We start from the raw sequence: 18,829 nt of genomic DNA, 5'->3' as shown, positions 1-18,829 counted from the left end.
AAGTTAGGATTCATCATTAAAACCAATGGAACCCAAAACCATATTCATGTACATGCATTACTAATGAAAAAGTATTTCAATGGTTATCTGCAAACCTTTCATTAAAGTATTTGCATTCAAAACAAGATTAAACTAGTGTCAAAGTCACTCATTCATATTCCTCAGGACACATAATGCAGCCATAGGACCACCTCAGACAAGAAGTACCTGCCCAGCTGAACGAAAGCTCCAGCTGTATGAAAGTTGAAAAAGAATATAAACCTTTCCTGAGGTCATGTTCTATAGCCCCAGGAAGCATTGAGTTACTTTTAATAAATAATTTCTGGGGGGCTGATCTACTCCCTGCAGCCCCTTACACACTCCAAGAACATGATGATCGTTCCCCTGCCGAGATTGGGGTACCACAAAGCAGAACAAATATGTTAATTCACCCACAAAGGGCATTATAGACTGCTCCTGGCTGGGAGCAATGAACAATGAATTTGCGGCACCAGCGTCTCATTTTTTTTTGCAACCTTTCATTGCATTGTTTAATTTTAATTTTAGTTGGTCTGATCCCACCTGGGACACCCACAGCTTCTACATTGTTGGGAGCAGAGAAGCCTGAAGGCCCAGTGACCCCGCTGGCTCCCTGCACTATGCACCTACATATTGTGGGGTGCTCTGGTCCCACCTCAGGCAGCAGACATATTTTCATTGGAAGCCAAGAGGAGATCTCCAAACTACCAGCGACCCTTCTGGCTCCCTGCATTCTGCAGGATCTGGCTTATAAAATTTTTTGTTCCCACCCGGTGGGAGCAGTGCTGTCCTCCTAGGGAGCATGGGCAGGGAGGGAATTCACCGAGGCAACCCACCTCCCCAGACAAATGCACAGAGGTAGACAACACATCCTTAATGCCACTCTGCTATTCTGGGGTTATAGGGCCCTTGGACAAAAAACTCACTTAGGGGGCCACATACAGGCCTCCTCCCCACATTAATAGCTAAACAAGTACCATCTGTGGCCCACCCAGGAACACATTTAAACAAAAGGCCAGCTCCCGATTTAAAAAAAAATATTTTCTGAAATACAATTTATTTTTCATGTTATCCCAGGTGGCCCCTCTGGGACCTCCCTTCTCCACAAGGGCTAGGAGGGTCAGGGTATCTCTACCATGCCCCTTATGCAGGGTTTTAAGTGGGCCGGGTCCAGCCGGTGCTCAGCACCAGCAGTTCCGAAAAGCAAGTGTCGAGACGGGTCCCTTCCGGGCTTTCCATTTTTACCTTCAGTGAGGTACAAAAAAAAAAAGTTTAACTCAGCAATAGTACCACCTGTCACTGCTTTTGATGTAACTTAATTTTTCAGTTTTATACAGCGCAGACCTGGAGCAAACATGAGCACCAGTTATATTACAAAAAGACATATTCATTTTTTGAATCACAGGTATGGGTGGGCGGAGCTGGCGTAGTGCCTCTATGCATAGCTCCACGGAGTTTGAAAAAAACTCAGTGGAGCTACGCATAGGTCTGCTCTGCTCCCTCCCTGCTCCCCCCTTTCAAATGCTTTAAAGGACGGGAGAGGAGCAGGAAGGAGAGCGGCCAGGCTGGGGAGGCAGCAGAAACACAGGTAAGTGCCTTCTTTTTATTATTTTTAAAGTATTTGGAAGGAGGGAGGGAGCGGCTAACTCCGCTCTGCCACGGAGGTGGAGTTTTCCCTATCTCTGTGTTCACCATGGAGCGCAGAGTAGGCAAATCTCCTCAAACTCCGCTGTTGGAAAGGAGTTACCCGCCCAGGGTTAATCACAGGATGTTGAGTTGACGTGAAGCTCGAAATTGCTTTCGCAGCTGTCCACAAGAACAGAAGCATTTTCAATATTATAAACAATGAAGTCATAGTTGTTGCTTATTTATTTTATACAATTTACAACCACTGACAAAGCCAATAGCCCTGACTTGTTGTAGGTGTAATGTTACTTGTGTTATATATCTGGATGAATGGACATAAGCAGCAAAATAACAGTGGGGCAGCACACCATGCGGAATACAGATTTTTAGCTTATGTTTTAAGCCACCCCCTAATTACATCGGCCACACCCCTATGGAAGAGCCCCCAGTGTTTTCATCTCATTTAAAGCCCTGCCCTTATATACTTATTTTTAATGATTTTCAGGATAGGGGACCTAGGGCCAGATGTAGGAAGCTATTTCACAGAATCGCTATTTCAGCCTGTTAAGACATGCTAAATAGTCTTTAGTCATGTACAAAGGCTTTTTGGGAATTGCAAAATGGTTTTTTACGACACCCAAATAGAAAATCGCAAATTCCTGTTTGCTATTTCCTATGCACATGTACAAAGCCTTTCCAAAATGCGAATTGGGCTTTTAGGAAATGCTTCTACCAGTGGCTCAAAGTCAATGGTATATATATGCAATGTAAAAAAGCACTCTAAAATGCTATTTTTAAAAAGTGCAATAAAGCCCACACATGTCCCTAGGGCATGTGTGCAACTTACATGTGCACCACTTTTTTTGGGGTGCAGCAAGGGGGGACTTAGGCTGAATGTCACCCTTTCTTTAACATTTCCTAATTTACTATTTCCTGTTAGGAAATTGCAAATTAGAAACTGCAAAATCATTTGTAACTATGGGCCTTTCCATAGGAATGAATGGTTTGGTATTACCTAAATACCGATTAGCTAACAGAGATTTATGCTCTGTATTAGGAAATCTCTATTTTTGTACATACGATTTAGCATTTCCTAAATTGCGATTTTTAAGGAGTCGCTATTTATTTTGAACCTTAATATCTCCAAAACGTCTGAAGGGATTTACACCAGATCAAAAAAGCACTCTTTCTGTGTAATGATCTGCCAGATTTGGTATCGATCTATTTCTCTGTAGTGCTGTCTAAAATTCCCCTTGGAAAATGAATGGGGGAAAATCTTTTTGCCCCCCCACCTTGACAGATTCCCCCAAACCTTTCCATGAAGGAACTGAGGTAGATGTGTTTTTTTTTAAGGTACCTGAATATTCATCAAACAGCACCAAAGTTATTAATGAAACAGAAAAACCTTCTTCCTACGGAAATTCTAAATCTAAATATATACTACACAGTCGCAACTGCCATATAAATTTATATATGGCAGTCACATTGAGTAGCTATATTTAGGACCACATTTCCATATGATTTTGTGGTTTGCTTATAACATTTGAGTGGTTTGAAGATCGTCACAAAACTTTCCAAAAAAGATCTCATCGATGTCAGCTCTTTCTTGGGAATTTTCAGGATGATCTGTCAAGCAAGGGCTGAGAAAAAGGGAGAGACCCAAAACACGTTGTTCTAATGCAATTTTCAAGAGGAAAATGTAACAGCTGTACCTAAAAAACTGGCTGAATGGACTTACACCCGATTTGGCAGAAAGCTAGAGCTTGGTCCAGAAAGTGTGCTTTTTATGATTTGGTGTAAATCTGTTGAGTAGTTTTTGAGAAATATGGTTCAAAATGTATGCTAATATCACACCCCTGAGAATCCATTGATTTGGAAGATCTAAAGACAAGATCTGATTGACAACAATCACATTAACAAAGATGAGGAGACAGTCATTTTTGGACTCGGGGACTCACTCCTCTGTCCTGTTAAAAAGATAAAAAACATAGGGGGGGGGGGTATCCTGACACCCTAGGACTTTTTGGAGATGGCTCTAGAGACATTCCCCAGGGTCAAATATTTAATTTAAAAAAAAATAACTTTTACTGAAGTTTCACAGAGGATCCGCAGCAAAAACTAAAAAAGCAAGCAGGCTCCTGCCTTTTATAAAAAAAACAGGGACTCATTTATGAGAGGGTTGCATTATGTTTTCACAAAGCAAAGTGGAACATATGGGACGCAAACCTTTAAGTCAGATTTTCAAAGCCACGCAAAGACACTTTGGGGCAGATTTACAAACCCCTTGCAACACTTTTGCATCACTTTTTGTGATGCAGCGACGGCATAAACAATGCATAAAGTTGTGGCTCATTTACAATGTGACGCATCTAGGGAGATATGTCACGTTGTAAAGCCATGCGGCACATTATACCTGCGTCATGTATAATGTATGCATGGGGGGGCGTTCCCATTCAAAAAGCCATTTTGAACTGATGCTGTGAAATTTACAACATTTCACTGCGTCACTGCCTTCACTGTATCAAAATCCCTATGCCTGCTAAGACCAGGCATAAGGAATAACGCACAGCTTTTTGAATGGAACTCACCTATCTGTTGTGGTGCAGTGCTTGAGTTGTGTCACTTTTATGAGCAACTCCAGCAGTGAGTCACTTTTGTGCCAAAAGTTTGCATCAGAATTCCTGACGCATCTGTTAATCCTCGACTATGGAGCACTGTGTTGTAAATACAGCTCATCCATGGTGGCGCAAGGACATTTGGCGCTGGCACAAGGAAACTGATGCATCTATGCAGATGCATCAGTTCCTTTTAAATGAGTCACCATTGTGTGGCTCTGATTGGTGTAAGAAATCTGGAGTAACACAATACGCCTCACTGCGTTGAGTTACTCTGCCCTAGGAAGGTGCTCCTTGGGAGTTGCATGGTTGTTCCCACACAACACCTATGGAGTTTGATGCATCCACGATTTGCAAGAACTTGTAAACCTGGCGGTGTGCCAAAATCTTACACCTTCCCAAAGGAGGTGTAACAAGGAGAAATATCTCTATTTCTCTTTGTTTCTTCCTCTTTCTAGCAGCACACATATGGGAAGAAATATGCCTCCCAGGAATGTTTCTGTGCAGGAAGGTGCAACTGAGACACCATTGCACTATGGTGCAAGGGGGCCTGCATTGGCACTAGGCTGCCAAATTGAGGTCAGTGCACGGGAAAAGGACAGGAATGTGCAGTATTGCCTTAAATAAGGTGCATTCCTCCCCTTTCCCTGTCACACAGTACAGCACAGCAAAGTGAGCCAGGGCCCGAGGGTTGGTGCAACATATTGTTTTGGGGAGAGGGGCATGTGACCCTCACTTTCTGAGCCAAAGTATGGCCCAGGGGAACCCATTCATAGGGGCAAATTCTTTATTTTGGGAAATAAAGAAGGGTATGATCATGTATAGGCCATCTGCAGTGGGGTAGGCCTGGGCGATGGGGTGCTAGTACCGCCTGCCCAGGGCACCTCCAAGGATATAGGCTACAATGTGTTCTGTTGGGTGTTGCAATAGCTTTGTGTGAAAAAATGGTGTTTAGAATATATCACCATATATGTAGTTCAATGTGTTGTCTGGAAAATTCAATAAACAATATACATAACATAAATAGACTTAAGTGGCTTGATTTCCAATGGGCTAGCAGGGCCTGCACATTACACTACCCCCGGGTGCCAGCTAAACAGCCTCAAGGGGCCCCACTGCTAAGGGTCTTGTATGGCACACACAGTGCACTGTTAGGAGGTGCAAGCTATACAGACTCAAGGTGCCTCACAGCTGAGGGTTCCTACCACCTATCTGATGTTACTTTCATTTCAGTTTGCAGTTTATATGCTGCAACACAGGACATCCGTAGGAAAAATGGATATGTCAAGTCAAGATCACAGTTGTTTTAATTTTTGCGGATTAGTTCTGTGAATCGGGCCCTGCGTCTTTTCTCACCTTAGGTCCATTGCTTCCAAACCACAATAGATAGTAATCACTGTAATTATTCCTTGAAATTTCTGTTTCACCTATGAGAAAGTGGAGAAAATGATTCTGGCCATTCAGGAAATAGCTAAAAAAAAATTGCAGGTGAGAAATGTACCTGGACTGCATATTTATTATATTGTTTCATTGCTTAGGCAGTGATGGACAGACCTTTTTGATCACTTAACAACATGTGAGTTAGAGGAGAAATCTAAAACTATAGAAGTCCATGAAGAAGCAGATTTGAGGTTAGAAACTAACCTTCTGTCAGAAAACAAAACTGTAGTTGAGAAGAGGCAGTTCTTTCAAGTTTATCAATGAACCCATGCAGCAATAGAGGAGTGCTTTGCAGCTTCTGTGCAAATATGAAAACCTGTGAATCGGATGATACAAGATCCGATTGTGTGACATTTTAGCACCCAAAGAGTCCAGTGAAAACTTTCAACATGCAGGATCCCTAGTTTGGAGCACACTGTAACACTTTGCAAAGGGATAGAGCAGTTTATGGAATCTGCAAAAATGTTTAATCAACAGTTATATGAGCCTTATCAAGGTTCTGTACGTGTTTCAAAAAAGGGACCAAAGAGAAATGTGAAGTTTAAAAGTAAATTGATAAAAAGGTGATCAGGGATTATTTGGATAATGGCAAAAATTGAAATTTGTAGTTCTATAAACACCACAGTAACAGATCTAAATTCTGCCTGCCTTGCAGCAAACAATGCAAATATTGCAGGGGGCTCAAATAGTTCATTAAAGTTTGTAAACACTGCAGAAGGAACAACGTTTATGATGAATGACCGTAAAGGTAATCAGGTTTTGATGGTAAATGATCATACAATGGCAAACCCATGTGCATTATTACCATACAGAAGAAGAACTAGGAGTAGATGACGGATTCTACCTACCCCTTACCTATATTGACGGGAATGATGTTGAAAACAAAAAATGAGACATAAAATAAAAATAAAGTGACATTAATCCAGGAGGGTATAAAAAAAGTATTGCTTTTGATGGTTGTTTTTTGAGCCAAGATCGTATTTCAGAGAAGACGTACAACTGAAGATAAAATACTGTGCAGGTGTTAACTAAAAGCATTAAACCACTCTGTAGAACTGCACGTTTCAGCCTTCAAATACAAGACGACTCAGCAGAGCAGTTGCTGGACAGAGTTTGTGATGTGTCTACATTTAAATTGAACATGTTATTAGGCTAAAATCAGAAGCACATCCAGTGAAACATAATGTTAGAGATATTCTGCTTTCTGACAGAAAGGATGTTGCAAATCTATTGAAAACAATTTATGCAGATGACGTCATTTAACCTCTAGAATTTTCACTACTATTACCGCCTGCAAAGAATTTTCAGAGATCTAAGCTAGATGAATTAATACATTTTTTGCACCTTTACAGTATACAATACCGTTTTTTTTAGAAACCCTAGGTGCCTTGGTCAAAGTATAGGCTCATGGCTCACTTACTAAGTCGTGACAGAGAAGCTGGTGGAGTGTAACCTTTGGACCATCTAGGTAGGACATGAAAAAAGTGCATTCTGGGCAACAATCAGTCCTGTCAGACTAAAGGATTATTTGTTTGTTAGTGACCCCCGAAACTCCATTCTCCATGGATGGACACACACAAAAATACACCACACATATTTTAAATACTTGTCGTAATTTAGTGCACATAATATGTATAGATCTAGCTATTTAAACAAACACAATAGGGACAATTAAAACAGTAATTAGCAAAATATTAAAAATAATTTCAACAGTGTGATTGTGTCTCAGTAATTCATTGCACTGAATGATGGAAACAGTCTTACGTAATCAACCCCTCCCTTTGAGCCTCCATGAAAGCTGTTGTAGCACCAAAAGTGCTCATATGAGTTTCTTGAGGAGGCGTCTAGCCCACATACCTTAACTAAACATGAATTCTATTGTTCTATACTTTGAGGAGGTCGATCTATTTCTTAGATTTTATGTTTCTGAGTGAGCTGATAAAGCCATGCTGACTGTGACGAGTTGACTTGCCTCTGCTAGGATGCTTGTAGATGAGCTTGCACAAATCAGTCTCTTGGGAAGAAAGTTGAATATTGCTCTCTGCCTAATACATGCCTTCTTCAAAAACAACAGTTGATGGACAGAATGCAGAACAATGTCATACATTCACCCCAGTACAAAGATCTGGGCCTTAATCCATCGTTCTTTTGCTCACCATGCCATTCCAGTTTGAACCCAGCCATATGCAAATCAGTCTTGACCCTGTGGCTAATGGGAACAGTCCAGCCCAAACTGCCAAGCCAGGTCCTCCCTGGACCGGAAACAAGCATCCTAGGAACGGTTCGGGGTTTCAGCCCTGTTCAGCCAGGATGCCAGTGGCATGGAGAGCACGGGACCCACGTCTTGGCATACCCGTCCCACTCGGGGTGACAAATGCAAAAACAAAAGTTGATGGACAGAATGCAGAACAATGTCATACATTCACCCCAGTACAGAGATCTGGGACTAAATACATCGTTTTTTTGCTCACCATGCCATTCCACTTTGAACCCAGCCAAATGCAAATCAGTCTTGACCCTGTGCCTCATGGGAACAGTCCAGCCCGAACAGCCAAGCCAGGTCCTCCCTGTTCTGGAAACAAGCATCCTAGCACCCGTTTCGGGGTTTAACCCCTCTTCAGCCAGGATAGCTTGTTTCCATTGGCATGGAGAGCACGAGACCCATGTTCCTGTCCGACCAGTTAGTTGGGTGACCACTAGAGACCAAATGGTCAGTAATGACATGAGGAGACTCAAATGGTCCAACATAATTGGTGACCCGGAGGCTTTGTCCTCTATCAGCAGAGATGTTGATTAGGTGATCATTGACCTAGAGGGCCTTTGTGATAGCGATCAATCAATAGGCCTAATTACCACCATCCATGCCTCACTTTTTGATGAAGTACGGACCCATTTCCAGAAACCCTGCAGAAGCAAAGGTTCTATCAAACAAAAGAGGCAAACCTGGTATAATAAAGAATGCAGTAAAGCCAGCAAATCTCTAGGGGTAGCTATTAGAACACGTAATTTAGATTCTATTGGGGAAGCTAGGCATGCTTATAGAACTGCACAGAGCAAAGCTAAAACAGAATGAGACAACCAAAGGTGGCAAGAATTGAGGTTAGCATGCACAATAAGTAATCTTCAACACTTCTGGGCCCTTGTAAAGTGGAGCACCGGGGCACAACCTCTGCGGCCGGAAAATCATGTAGACTCTGATCACTGGGTAAAACACTTTTCTCAACAGTACTCGGATTATGATGCAGGGATCTCTGAATCTCCATTGAGCATACCCAGTTAGACCTCAAATCTGATATTTGAACCCTGGGAAGTCGTGGTTGCCCTTAATGCAATCACGGAGGTAGAGCTCTGGGTTTTGACAGTATTCCCGCAGATGTTTTTCTACATGGTAGGGAAAGGTGGACCAGGTACATTATGCTGCTGGCAAACGGTATGGCCAAAGGTGCCCCCATTCCTGATTCGTGGAAGGGGGCCGAGATCATTCTGGTATACAAGAAGGGGGACAGATCCCAGCCTGTAAATTACTGGCCCATTAGCCTCATCGACTCCTTTCAGTAGCTGGTGGCACGCCTTGTTCTGGGTAAGGTCCAGGAATGGGTTGATGACAATAGCATCTTAACTCCTCAGCAGGCTGGCTTCTGGGCCCATATTAGTACTGTAGATCAAGTTTTTAGATTTATTTTGATATATTGGCGGACTGTGGTGATTGGGGAATGCAGCATATACGCAGTATTTGTTGATTTAAAAACAGCCTTTGATCTAGTATCACGTGGCAAACTGTGGGAGGTGTTACTGGATCTAGGTATGCTGGCTAATTTGTTACCTTTTCTAGTGCACCTTCACGAGAGCAACTCTGCACATATATGTTGGGGTGCCCAGTGGGAAATTACCAACCCATTCCGGGTTGATAAGGGAGTGCGTCAAGGGTGCGTTCTAGCACCCACATTGTTATCCCTCTTTGTTAATGAAGCCGCAACATTTTTAGCCTCAACACCTACTGATGCCCCATCCCTTGCTGGCTCCAAGGTTCAAATACTTATGTTTGCGGATGACACCCTTATCATTCCCTAGACCCCCAGTGGACTGCAGCAAGCACTGGACCTGTTTGAAGAATTCTGCACAGTTAGAGGGTTTAAGATCAATGCAGAAAAAACAGAACTTATGATTTTTAACAAACATTGATCATTCAGGGGGAAAGTTACTATGGAGGGTGTGGCACTAAAGGAAGTAGATGCATTTACGTATCTAGGTGTCACCATGGAGAAAAGGATAAAATGGAGAACCCATATTGAAAAAATGGCATTAAAACAAAGGCAGCTAGCCGGTGCCTTAACCAAGGAATTTAGGTTGTCCCTGACCAAACCAGTTAGCCCAGTAATACAGATAAACAATGCCGAGGTAATAAGCTCAGTTCTGTACGGCTCAGAACTATGGGGGTATGGAAATCTTACATAGCTGACTAGTGCTGAAAATAGGTATTTTCCGCGATTTCTAGTTTTCCTAAGAGGACTCCCTCACTCCCATTGCTTAGTGATATGGGACGGCATTCCCTTGTAGATCTAGCATGGGTCCGTCCCCTTTTCTATTGGTGCCGGATCTGGGCTACACTTGAGCTAACTACTTTTGCTAGCGGATTCAGGGTGTCATAGCTGCTGATCAGAACCATAAGATAAGGTGGCTGAACGATATCAAGGGGGCACTGGTCTCAATGGGTTTGAATAACTTATGTGACAAACAACCAGCAGGCTGAGCGACAGCACAACGCTGACTGGGGGGTTTCTGGTAGCAAAACGTTGCCCCCACCTTGAGCCATACCGGGATACTATCTCCAAACTCCTAGACCGGAAACTCTATTTTCAATTTAGTTGGCTCTTTGCCGCTAAAATCCTTTACCTCCAAGTGGTCAGATTTGGGAGATAACAAGTGTCCTAATTGTGTTGAACAAACAGAAACTTATCCCCATGTTATATTTGTATGTCCTGCCCATGCCATCCCATGGAAGATCTGGCTAGTGCCTTTATGTAAGAACTTAGGCACTAGGCAAAGCAGCGTAGCGCTAGGAATCTTAATGACTGATCCCTCGCTTTGCTATGCTGTTCCCCTAGCTACATTTTTAAAGTGGGTTTGGTGCATTAGATTAACACATTTATTAACAGACAATAATTATGCCCTTTTGTTATCTGATTTCGCTCCTGTTGTTGCATTAATTAGATCTTAAAGGGTATCATCAATTGAATCTCATATGCGAAGTTTCTACTAGTTGCATTTTACATTGTGCTAATAATATTTTAACCTTTTATCACATTCATCCAAGAATGAATTTTATTACATGCCCGTTTTTATAGCTCAATACTTTTATTAATTATTTACTAATTATCAATCCAGCATTGTATGGCTTGTTCTGTGGTTCCCAAATGTTGTGTGCTGCTACTTAATATATCACATGTTACGGCTAGCACTGTAATCAGAGTATGTTATGTGATTCAAGAAGGTAATAATGATCTGATCCCTTCTCTGGATGAAATGTTTAATGGTTGGCTCACTTGCACATATTGCTACAATTTGCCATACAAGATTTATCCATTTGTTAAACTATGAATGCCTTGTTGTATGTGCTTTTATGACATCAATGTCGAAATAAAGCTTTCTGAAGTGAAACGATTGCCATCTGCTCTCAAAAACAAATAAACTCATTTCAACTTTAAATGGCACAACAGTGTTCGGAGCACTTGATGTGAAACAAGTCTGTCATCAAATTGAATTGGAAAATAATCCAAGAATTTAACAGCCTTCCTCATACCTGAAGGTGCCTTTAACTGGACAACTTTTGGCCCCATTTACTAAGAATTCATGCAACACCATGCAGCAAATACAACTGCTGTACTGAGTTGCATGAAAGAGCAGAACAGCACAATATCTACTAAGATATGGTGCTGTTCGACTCTCTGCCTGCATTGGCACACTTTTGGCAGCCATGTACCAACACACACACCCTTGCGCCATAGTGCAAAAAGCATAGCTTTGGTCCTGGAAAAACTATGCTTCCAGGCTTTTCCCACTTTGCATGAGCACTGTACTATGCAGCACCCATGCACAGTAGGAAAAACGAGGAGATATTAAAATAAATCTTCTTGGTGCGCCTGCCTTGAGGAGGCATAGGATTTTGGCGCAAATCCTTGTCTAAAAGTTTTATATATTTGGAGTTACATAAAATCCCATGGGCGGTTGCATGGGATCGCAGATGCACCACCCTTGTAACACCCCTACAGCGCAAAGTAGCACAAGGCAGTGCACTGTGTAACATTGTATATTTTATACCATGGTTTCCAAAGCTGTGGGTCGCAACTCACCCGATTTTTGGTGGGTCGAAAGTCAAAGCAATAAATAGAGATGTATTTAAATTCTGTATTTATTTTGTCATATTTGCTGCACTTCAAAGACAGAGGTCAAAGGTCAGGATATGTTTTCTACTACTTATTTGTTTTTAGCAAGGGAACTGGTGTTTATAAGTCCTCTCATTTGCAGTCAGATAGAGAAAAGTGAAGTGAATTATGTTACAATCTTGCTGGGGTACAAAAAGCGTGAAATGAAAGGGTGTAGGTTGAAATGTTTTCACAACACAACAAAATGCAAAACATATAAATGAACAGTACACATTCAGCAGGTAAAGAAGCAAAATTGAAGCACGCTTTTTGTTAATTATGAAGTCTGATTTAAACAAAGATTTTAACAGAATCAGAACAAATCAAGACACTTTACTTGGTGATGCAGAAATAATAATTATTCCCTGAAAGCTGATTTCCGCACATTATCTTGTGCGTACAATTTAGGGCTACATTACGATGTCGATCGAAAAGCATTCCCACTGACTCCTTGTCGGAATTGTTTCCAACCAACTTGGGTCGGGGAGTCCGACATACTATCTACGATGGTTCCGAACACTTTTCAGTCGTACTTCCATTGACTTGAATGGGAGCCTGGGTTCCGACCGACAACACAGAGTCCCATTGAAGAAAGGGGTGGTTCAGAAAACTTTGCACCCTGTGGCGGGCACCCCATGGTATCTTGCACCCTGTGGCAGGCACATCATGGTGCCTTTTTTTATGTAAATAACAGGGACCCCCTGAATATGAGGAAATAGAGTATAATTCCTAGGACAGGGTATAACACAATGCAATAATAACTTCCTAGGCAATTGACGTGATTAATAAATTGATATTTAAAATGTGTCCAAATAGTATAGCCAAAACAGTTTAAAAAAAAAAAAAAAGAATTCACATTAATGTTTATTGTTAATATGATTCTCACAGAATCAAAGACCAGATCAGTAAAAAAAGGGATTCAACAGTGCATTTGTACATAATGTAGACATTCAATGTAATAATATTCATCAAACAACAGTTAAAATTAAAACAAACCATATGGCCACTGATTTGTTTTAATCTTAACTGTTGTTTGATGAACATTATTACATTGAATGTCTACATTATGTACAAATGCACTGTTGAATCCCTTTTTTTACTGATCTGGTCTTTGATTCTGTGAGAATCATATTAACAATAAACATTAATGTGAAATTAAAAAAAAAAAAAAAAAAACAGTTTTGGCTATACTATTTGGACACATTTTAAATATCAATTTATTAATCACGTCAATTGCCTAGGAAGTTATTATTGCATTACATCATGGTGCCTGACACACTGTGCATGATTGCAAAGAGGGGACCAATGGGTACCCCCACGTGCCCCAACCAGAGGGCTCCGGGTGAAGGGAGACCTGCTACGGGCCTCCAAAGTCAGTTTCCGACAGTTTTTTGTGTCAAACAAACCAATTCGGAAAGGCTGTCCAAATCCGACATCGTAAAACATTGGTTGCAAACGGGGACCATAGAACTATGACCAACTCGGAGTTTCAGAGTACTGGTCGGAACTGAGTCGGACAGACCGAACGGTTACCATCTATCATAATCGGCTGGTTGGAATTGTTTCCGAGTCTGTCGGAAGCATGGCTTCTGACTGGGGTTAGGAAAATCTGAATACTGTTTTTAGCCTTTCTGACCAACATTGTATGAGGCCCATAGTTTTGTTAGTAAAGCTGTATGCTTGTGCAAATTTAGCAACCAATTCTGTAAATGACAATGTGCTACTTAGCGATGCTTTAACACCTTTAAAAAATCGCCCGCCTGGTGTCCATTAAAGCTAGGTGGGTTATAAAAGTTTGTCATACTAAAAAGTGGGTTGTGGTTCTATAATGTTTGGAAAGCACTGTTTCATACAGTGCACACCTGTGATTAAAAAACAGTTGTGTGGATTATTTATTCAGGTTGCCATTACAGGTAACTGATGATGCTGTTGATAGATGAGCTTGACAATTGCATTATTGTAATTATAAAGGTGTAGGAAATGTCTGATAAAGTATTGATGACAAAGAATGAAAGTCTGAATTACAACTGAATATTCAATGGAGAAGTATAACACAGCATATGTTAGAGGGTTGGCCTAAAAGCTATGGTTTACCAAGTTCCCTTCAACTGTACTCGAAAATCAAAGATGAATTTGCCTGAAAAGATGTGTTACTTTTTAAACATAATCATCTTGTCTGTTTACACCACTAACTGATGATTCAAGAACACTTAGATCATATGTGCAGGACTCTTACAAAAAACAAAGAGGTATCACACATGTACTGGTGGTCTAGTTTGGACAAGGGTATGAATGTATTGATTCAATATTGCATTATTTGTAACATAGCTGACAAATCATTACATATATCACAATCATTTATGAGATCCCTTTCAAGCTTCAAATCAGAACTTTTACTTTATAAGATTACTTTTCAAACTATTTTGAATGGAAGTTCGACAGAGAGCTTGATACCAACAATATTATTAACTTTTCAAGAAACAAATGCTGAAATTAAGGCTATTCCACCACATTACCTAATAAGAATGGGGTATGATTCAGCTTTGATGAAATGGGGAAATTCTTACTAAGCACAGGCAGGCATTTCACACAATTGACTTCTTTCTACTTTCCATAAGCTAATTGGCAGGCAGAAAGAACAAAAACATTTTAAAGGAAATATATTCAATCGTCTTTAGCATGTGAATATGATGTAAAGGGAGCCTTACAAATTTTAACATGGGCACATCGTACAACACTCACAGTTGTGGCAGCTTGTTCTAATTGTGTAATTTTGGGTGGCAAATTATTTTTGAATACTTAAGATTTTTATAATGAATCTAGTCATAACCAATGAATTATTAATATTGCACTTAAAACTATTTTTCTTTTTTTTTTAGAAGTGTGTTTATTGATGTAGTTTAGTTCCACAATTTTGTAGAAAAAAGCTTTTTATTCATAAAGGTGCAGTTTTGGTGTTTTGTTATTCTTTCTTCTGTTCATTTACCCTCTCAATTAATACTCCCTAGCATGTCTTCACTTCCAACAGTGTTCGCAAAGCAGAGAATGCTGTGACACAACCGTTTTTTTCCTTAGAGACCATACACTGTGAATGAAATTTTCTTTGTGTAATTGATGTATCAAACTGAAGGTTACAGGAAGTTCCGATGTGTATCTGCTAGAATATACTAGTGTATGTTGGATTAATGTTATATTTTTGCTTGTGACAATCTTAATTCTGATTTCCTCTTTACGTATTATTGCTAGTCATGGAATGCTGATTGTGCAGTTCTGCTAATTACCTATTCATAGAATGCTTATAAAACCCCCTTGATTCAATGGGTGAGCCAGAGATTTTTCTGAACATTCATTAGTTAGGGATGCTGTCCATTCCTTTATGGTTTTTGTTGCTTATTGGGACTTTGAATAATTCAGATTTTCGACCATGTAATTTGTGTCTGAGGCATCATGGTATATATTTAGAATTTTTCTGCAATACATAATTTGAGATTTTTGTAATAAACTCCTTTAACCTTATTTTGGAGGAGGGATCTTCACTCCACCTCAAGTTAAACCCCCTCATTTCTCTGCCTAACTGCTCTTGACGAGCTTAGTTTTCGAGAGCCTTGCTCTCCTGACCAGTGCTTAATTTGCAAAAAAATAAATGCCTGGGCTCTTGTCAGGAGGCCACAGCACCTTGTGTCACACATTACCCCTTCCAGTCCTGCCAATAATAGAAACAACACAAGTACTCATTTTAACACTCCTACAAGTGTGACAATTCTGACTATTTCAGGCCCCCAAAGCTATAGCAATGGCTTGAGCAGCAGGTAATATAATTTAATTTTAATGTATATTGAGTTACTAATTAACTGTTGTTGTGGTCATCTCTAAATTAGCCAGACAGTGCTAGCTTGTGGCAGACTGCTACCGGCCCCGGTGCTGACAATTAAGTGCTGGTCCTGAGCACTGGAAACCACCGGCACAAATTAAGCACTGCTCCTGACATGCGGGTGGCGCCTGCACTCTGTGGTCGGCCCCGCCCCTCCTCTTCCAGATTGGCCAGATTCCCTTTGCCTCCTCTGTCGAGGCTATTTGAATATGGCCGATGCGCGGAAGCATCGGACCTGATATCGAAGGAGAGATCCTCGCTCCACCTCAAGGGAAAACCCCACGCCTGTCCAAGTGAATTCCCACTCATACTGGAGTGTAGTGCACTTACCCTCATTGTGTGTTTGTTTTTACTACTTTGTGTTCCTTGTAACACTCTCTGTGTGGGATGTACCTGGCTCTGGTGTTTTATACTGTTTGGCATTCTGTACCCTGATTTGATTTCCTTGTAGCACCTACGGTGCTGAGAGGTGCCTGGCTCCCCTCCTTTTAACCGCTTCGTTTCTCTGCCTTACTGCTCTTGCCGAGCTTCGTTTTCGAGAAAATTTCTCTCCTGACGTCTGGGTGGCTCCCGCCCTTAGTGGTCAGCCCTGCGCCAGCTCTTCCTGATTGTCTGGATTCTCTTTACCTCGAGTCTATTTGAATATGGCTGATGAGCGGACGTGCTGGCGGCACACCAAAGGCAAGCCCGTCTGTGCCCATCTGCGCCTGTCCGTGATTGCCCACGGCCATCTGGGGCCAAGTGCCTGTCACCCTACCTGTTTTAAAATCCATCGGATGCAATTTTCAGCGCACACTCTCAGGAACCTGGCCCCCCAATACAAGAGGCCTGCAAAGCCATCATTCAGGTAGATGAAGGTAAAACACAATGTAGCCATTGTACTTTCTCAATTGATCCGAGCAGGATTATTAGCACCCGAAAGAATGTAAAACTAAGTTCCCAGGATAGTTCTTTCAAAGGTTTAATGTTAAACTGTCGCTCCCTCCCGAAACACAAATCAGAAATTTACAGCATACTTAGTAAACAGCAAGGCACTCTTTCTATCAGAAACGTTGCTGGGTGAATGTTCTGAGCCCGACAATCTGGATGCCTTGCCTCTGGAATATAGCATTGTGAGATGCGACCGTTTAGGGGGAGGATTTCAATTACCTTTAAACAAATCTGGAAATGCTCACTCAACGAGGTAGATTCTTGATTAACTTGTCTAGCAATCAATATTTAACAAGCCTCTTGCTGTACCAACCTCCAAGGCCTGCAACAAATTATATTTCTACGCTGATGGATTATTCCACTTCACTGGCCTTGAGGCAAAAATTGATTATAGTAGGGGATTTCAAGCGGCATCTAGAATCTCAGGACAGTCAGACAGCTTGTCTTGTATTAAAGACTTAGAAACTCTCCAGCTATCTCAGCTAGTGGTAGGTCCCATGCACAAGGAGGGCCATATGCTAGAGCCTATTTTAGTGGAAGACTATGTGAAACTACCTCGGACGGACCACTTCTTGGTCCCCTTCTTGGTTCCGCTTAGCAGGCATCAGGATAATTCCTTACCACAGCCCTTTCGAAGAAGGACCTGGGCTAAAGTAAAGCCTGAGAAGTTTAAGGCCATCTTGGAAAATACTAAACCAAACCTTGAACAAGAAGACCAGATGGTGGATGCCACATTTAAATATGAGGCATGGTTGACAAAAACTATTGATACCTTGGCACCCCTGGTCCTAAGACAGAATGGTAGAGCATCCCCTTCAGCACCCTGGTTTAATGAAGAACTTTCCTCGCTGAAAAACAATGTAAACGCCTTGAGCGTGAATGGCAGAAGGATGGCTGCACCTCCCTTAAAGAGGCTCTTAACACCTACCACAAATGCATAAGATCAGCATGCAAGGGGTAGTATGGTCAGATGATCGACGCAGCCAGGTTACCTTCTATCATAATCGGCTGGTTGGAATTGTTTCCGAGTCTGTCGGAATCATGGCTTCTGACTGGGGTTAGGAAAATCTGAATGCTGTTTTTAGCCTTTCTGACCAACATTGTATGAGGCCCATAGTTTTGTTAGTAAAGCTGTATGCTTGTGCAAATTTAGCAACCAATTCTGTAAATGACAATGTGCTACTTAGCGATGCTTTAACTCCTTTAAAAAATCGCCCGCCTAGTGTCCATTAAAGCTAGGTGGGTTATAAACGTTTGTCATACTAAAAAGTGGGTTGTGGTTCTATAATGTTTGGAAAGCACTGTTTCATACAGTGCGCACCTGTGATTAAAAACAGTTGTGTGGATTATTTATTCAGGTTGCCATTACAGGTAACTGATGATGCTGTTGATAGATGAGCTTGACAATTGCATTATTGTAATTATAAAGGTGTAGGAAATGTCTGATAAAGTATTGATGACAAAGAATGAAAGTCTGAATTACAACTGAATATTCAATGGAGAAGTATAACACAGCATATGTTAGAGGGTTGGCCTAAAAGCTATGGTTTACCAAGTTCCCTTCAACTGTACTCGAAAATCAAAGATGAATTGGCCTGAAAAGATGTGTTACTTTTTAAACATATTCATCTTGTCTGTTTACACCACTAACTGATGATTCAAGAACACTTAGATCATATGTGCAGGACTCTTACAAAAAACAAAGAGGTATCACACATGTACTGGTGGTCTAGTTTAGACAATGGTATGAATGAATTGATTTAATATTGCATTATTTGTAACATAGCTGACAAATCATTACATATATCACAGTCATTTATGAGATCCCTTTCAAGCTTCAAATAAGAACTTTTACTTTATAAGATTACTTTTCAAACTATTTTGAATGGAAGTTCGACAGAGAGCTT

The sequence above is a fragment of the Triturus cristatus genome, chromosome 2_1, assembly GCF_964204655.1.
Source record: "Triturus cristatus chromosome 2_1, aTriCri1.1, whole genome shotgun sequence".
Classification (NCBI taxonomy): Eukaryota; Metazoa; Chordata; class Amphibia; order Caudata; family Salamandridae; genus Triturus; species Triturus cristatus.
Note: the sequence above shows the minus strand (reverse complement) of the source record.